Source organism: Suncus etruscus, chromosome 5, assembly GCF_024139225.1.
Source record: "Suncus etruscus isolate mSunEtr1 chromosome 5, mSunEtr1.pri.cur, whole genome shotgun sequence".
NCBI classification, from domain to species: domain Eukaryota; kingdom Metazoa; phylum Chordata; class Mammalia; order Eulipotyphla; family Soricidae; genus Suncus; species Suncus etruscus.
The window spans coordinates 114,649,928-114,655,927 of NC_064852.1; positions in this window are offsets into that span (position 1 = coordinate 114,649,928).

A 6,000-nucleotide genomic window follows, 5' to 3' on the forward strand; every position below is an offset into this window, starting at 1 on the left:
TTGTCTTCATGGTTTGTCTTCATGATATATTTATTGCATGAGGAATTTATGCTTTAAAAATACAGTGTGATAACTTACTCAGCCCCGGGGTCTTTTATACCCAATATTAAAACCCACAGATGTCTTGTCTTGTTGGCAATTTTTTTTTTTTAAGATACCAGATAAATCAGGACACAGAGAACTGCTTTGTTTCTGAGGTCCCAATATATTTTCTGAACTCATTTTGAAAACCAGGGTCTCTTCCATTTTAGAAGGAGAATAAATATGTTGACTTGCCATCCTTTACCTCTACAGGGACAAGTGGTATATGTGATTACCAGATATTAATATTTTAGCAGAAATCTGCGTGAATAGCAGTAACTGGGAGGATAAATACCAAGTGGGTAAATAGCCTCATGTCAGTTCAAGTCAGATTTCCTACCAAATGAGTCATAATAACTTGGTTTTTCAGGGCTTTTTGGATTCTGGAGTTTTAAATAAGGAACTTTAGGCCCATATTCTACGTGGAGTCTATCTTTTTCTCCATAAGCAGGATTACAAAATTAGGAATGCTTCACTGAGCTTTGTATTTATTCCTCCCTATTACCATTTGTCAAAGTACAAGTTAAATCAAAGTCCCTTTTATATATAATCTCCTTGTAGGAGTTAGTTGGCACTTCAGGAAGTTCTGTTTAATCTGCTTTCTTTTATTCACAAAAGGTAAATTCAAATTGCTATTTTTTGATGACACATCTTCCATTCATTTAATCATTCATTTATTCATATTACATATCTTTTTTTTTTTTAGCAAAATACCATGGTGGGTTCTATCATATTCTCTTAGTGGTATGTAGATTTTGTGAGTAAAAATAATAAATGCATAGTTTAAACTGTGAGAGTACAAAAATGGTAATAATTGTGAGATATGCACTTTGTTTTTAAATTAACTTATTTTTTTCTTATTTACAGGTAATGAAATTACTTTTAAAAAGGTACACAAATAGCAGCAGACCCCAGATACCAGGATTTCACCATTCCTCTTCTAAATGGTAGCTGTGGGGGTCACTGAGCAGGGGAGCTAGCGACAGGGCCCCTGTACTGAACCCTAGTACAGGGAAATGGGACCCTAGGGCCAGACAGGCCTTCAGGGCAAGACCAGGCAGCTGAGTCTCTGGGGATTGGGGGGAAGGGAAGCCACACCTTCCCCAATGCATAGAACCCAGGCTAGGCTGGTGACAGGCTCCCCAGACCCCAGATACCAGAATTTCACTGTTCCTCTTCCAACTGGTAACTGGGGGGGGGGTGTCACTGAGCAGGGGAGTTAGCCAATAGACCTTCCATAGCCATAAATAGTGCTATGTAGGGTACCCTTATGCAGGGTGTCCTTTCTCATTAGTTTCATTTCCAAAAGCTGTACTTTGTTAACCATGATTCCACAATGTTCATGATTTTAGATTGTTCCCAGGAAAGGAAACTGAATGGCCAAGACCTGGTGGATAATACTTGAATAGATCCCTAAAATCTGTCTGTGGGCCTGAGTTTCTACACAGTAATCTCTCTGATTGCCATACCTAAACTGTAAACCCATGTCTAAAGTGTATATAGCCTCTCCTTTATATTACCCCTCCCCCCTCTTCATAAACCCTTCTATCCTCTCATCCCTCATTCCTGATCTGTTATCCCTCCTTATTTATCCCCCTTTACCCTCAGTTCTTAACCCATTAGTCACGGAAACCGACCTCTTGCCCAACAAACCACTACCAGCACCCAAAAGAAAAGACACCCTCTCAGCCTAATTCTCATGACCCAGCAAGAATCTACAACCACACACCTGCTAACTCATCCTATGTGACCCTTCTCACCCCCCCTTAAAACGTGGACTGTTGCATGGTACTAGATTCAGCTTCAGAAAGACCCCCAGCTCAAGGACACAACATGATCCTGTAATGCTGCAAATCATGTCTCAAACTCAAGACCATGGTCTGATGATGAAAAAGTGCTTTGGATTTCACCTTCCACAAGAATATCTCAAAAGACTTAATTGAGATGCCTATATTGCCTTTGTATGTTTAATATCTCTATAGTAATGTGGTATAATAATAATTTAATAATAATAATAATCTATAATAATGGGGGTATATTCCCAAATATAAAGGTAGCCTCCTCCATCACTTTTTCTTTAATTACTTTTTTAATTCAGTTTTACTTATTTCATATGTATATATACATATATATATATATATACACATATACATATTTTCTTTAACTTCACCTTTTTGGTTCTACTTGGTATAAAAACCGAGAAGAAAAGTCTTGCCTGGGATAAAGTTCCTGAGTATAGAGATTGTGGAGCCTGTATTTCTGACCCCCAAATGCACCAGCAATATAATATGAAACCATACACTTTTGTATAGGCACAGTAAAAAAAAAGGAAACCTTATGCACAGAAATAAGATCTTATCTTCTAGGGATAAGAACTCATACGTTTTATGATACAGGAGTATCTTCCACCCTGAACATGTGTCATGTGGACACAACTCAGGCTCCATGAAATTGAACAGTGTTCGTACAACTTGAACCCCAGATCCCAGACGTAGAACTGATATAGTTCCCTGCAACCAGGAACCAATCTCCCTAGGGAAATTTCTAACACTGCTGTGGCATCAGTTCTGATATGGCATCCCAGCAACGAGGAAATGACAACAACTTGATCTAAGAGCAGGTTGTCCTATACATCACCTAACATTAAGATGAAATCAGAAGACATGTTGTCCTTTGATTTGTGCAAAAACCAAGAGCATTAACTACAGAAGACTGACTTTGACAACCATGATTGGGCAGAACTTATCCTGGGACCAATAAGAAAAACCCTACCCTAGGTTTTAGCCTAGGACTTGTACAAAAATCAAGATCTCTAATTACAGAGGTCCAACTTTGACAACTGAGACTGAGCAGAACTTCTAGAACCAATATGAAGACTCTATCTTAGGCTTCAGCCGAGGATCTGAGACAAAAACCAAGACCACTTATTACAGAAGACTGACTTACAACTCTAGAACAATAAAGACTCCATCCTAGACCTTGTCATATGACCTGTGCAAATACCAAGGTCTCTAGCAACAGAGGCCTGATTTTAGCATTCACAACTGAGTGGAAAGTTTCCTGGCACCACACAAAAGACCTTAGGGTGTGGTAAATGATCATATATGGAGCCATTAGTTGTTCCCATGACAATAAGCTTCAAGGGCAGAGAAACCCTGAATCTCTTAGGCCAAGGAAATTCCCTTTCTTACTTCCCCAATACTTACTGTGCATATGCAAAAAAAGGGGGGGGGGCACAAAACGTTGCCACACCAGCACTCCTTTTATTTTACTTTTTATCTTTTTTCTTCCTTTTTTTCTTTCAATTTCTTCTGCTGTATGGAGTTGTTATTCATCTCATCTTCCAGTGTACTAACTATCCTCAGCTGCTGTTAACCCGTGGGAAAGCTCAACCATGTTTTTCTTCAATTCATCTACTGAGTTTTTCAGACCTGTTATTTGCCCTGAAATTTTAGTTTGGAGTTTTCTGATTTCTATCTTCATATTTTCTTGATTCTTATTATTGTTCTCTTCTATACTTTGTTTGAATTCTTTGAACATCTTCCATATTGCAACTCTAAACTCCTTATCTGAGAGACTGACTAGTTGGTTGGTTATGTTCTAGTCATCAGAGTTGCCATCTTCATTTTCTATGTCTGGCGCTGGCCTACGTTGTTTTCCCATTGTCACACTTGTATTGTCGGTTTTTCTACGTGTTGTGGTTGTATTCATTGACTAAATGATGTGCACGGTTGCGAAGTGGAGGGGCCATGCTCCTCTGGCTCCTCCCTTTCTGGGAATGTGGACTCACCTTCACGGAAGGCTCACGGGAAGGCGGGCAGTCCGCAGATGAGCCACACACAGTATGAAATCAGGCCAAAAATGCAGCACAGCACATAAGAGAGGCAGATAGGGGTGCTGGCCCCTTTTTTTCTTTTCTTTTTTCTTTTGATAGTTACTGTCTTTTTTTTTTAACTATTGATTTGTTTTTCTTTTGTTTTGTTTTTGGTTTTGTCTTTTTCCAGAAGAACCACACAACCACACAACAGGAATCATCTTGTTCTGCCTCATGAATTGAGGGGGAAAGTAAAAATGAATGCTGCCAGGCCAGGACCAAACAGCCATATGAACATTGAGTGAAATTAAAAAATGATCCAACTTAAACTCCAAACCGAAAGCCAACAACAGTATCGATACCCTATCTACAACAAGCTATACACAGAGGGGAATAGTTACACTAGCATGGGGAAGGGGGGCAAAGGAGGGTGATATAGAACACATGCTGGGAAAAGGGGTGGAGAGAGGATAACTCTGGTAGTGGGAATGGCTCTGATTCATTGTCACTATGAACCTTAAATATTACTGTGAACGATTTGTTATTCACTTTTGGTTGCAATAAAAATTATTATTAAAAAGTGGTACACAAAGTGGAAATTTATAAAAAGTTTTGTATCTCACATTTGGTAATTAGGTCATTGTGAAGTTTACTAAGCTGTTTATTGTGAGTTGATCTTTCTCTTATTGTTTTATTTCTGAACATTCAAAAATTTGAATCCACATTGACATCTAAATTGGTGTGTTCTTACTGGTATGACAGTATTAAAATTTGGAGTCCAGAAATTCCAATCTCTATGGCTGATACTGTGGCTTCTGTGGGGCATGTTTTCTGACTGCCAAGCCTTCTGGTAGTATGAGAAAGTAGAGGACTTCAAAAAAGTTCTGTTAGTATCAGCCCAACTACTGGCATACCTGGATTTTTGGTCAGTTTGGCATCTCTGCAGAGATCAGTAATTAAGTGAAGAAGTTGGGCCCTTAGTGAAGTAGTGATTGTGGGTGGTGGGTGCAGCTGGCAAGGATTTCTCCAAGCGGAGATTTAGTCTATTTCTCCTCTAAAGTTTGCCTGTTTTCAGCTATAGGGTTGGTGTACCCCTGATTTTTCATGACTTGGTTTACAGCTCTTTCAAGAATAGAGTGAGTCTATGGATCTGGCTGAAGGCAGACTTGATGAGGGCATATGAGAGTCACTTGGAATCAAGGCAGCTAATGTACTCGGCCTAGAAATATGAAGACCTGGCCTTTTGGGTTCTCTGAACATCACAATATGAAAGATAGTTTTATTTTTAGCTAAGGCAATAGGTAGTAATATTATGGAGAGGTATCATATGCCATTAAAAAATAAAGCAGGAGGGAAGGAGATAGTTAGATAGATGCCATTTTCATGTGAAGTTTAGCATTGGAGGGACTCTTGTCCAAACACATTGGAAACCTATTTGGGGATAGCAAGGTATAAAAAGCAGCCAAAAATATTGTTCCTATTTAATCTATGGGAAGCTTCAAGTGAACTATTTATATTATCCTGAAATCTTGTGTCACTGTCGCTGGGAGGAAAAAATTGTTACTTCCTTCATGTGTGCCAAATCTTTGGCAATTGTATATTATAATTAATCTTATTTTAAAAAAAATTCACTGCTAAAGAGAAAAAAGGTGAACAAATTTCCCAGAGATTAAGTAGAATTTAGTGAAAAGAAATTTAGAGAGATAATGTGAGACAAAGAAAATATCAGAAGAAAATATACAAGGGTGTTCTGTTTAAGGAGAAATAAATATATGTTGGCTTGAAAGTATCAACATATAAATGAAACATCCTCCACTCTCTGTGTTGCAGGTGTTTCGGACAGAACTGTCCAATGAGTGAGCCCAAAGTGGTTTTTTCCCAGGACCTCTGAGCCTCACGCAGAGGCAAATGAAGCCAACAGCATCCTTCGTTGGCTGCCATGTGGTGGGCAAGACTCGATGAAAGATCCTTTGTTCTTCCTTTCAGTGGCCACCGCAGTTTTCCTGTGTTTTATTTTCAATTAAGTGGCCACTAATCCAAAGCAACTGAACAACATAGTTGCTGGCACTCCCATTTCTCTTCCCAAAGCCAATCTGCAGAGAAGT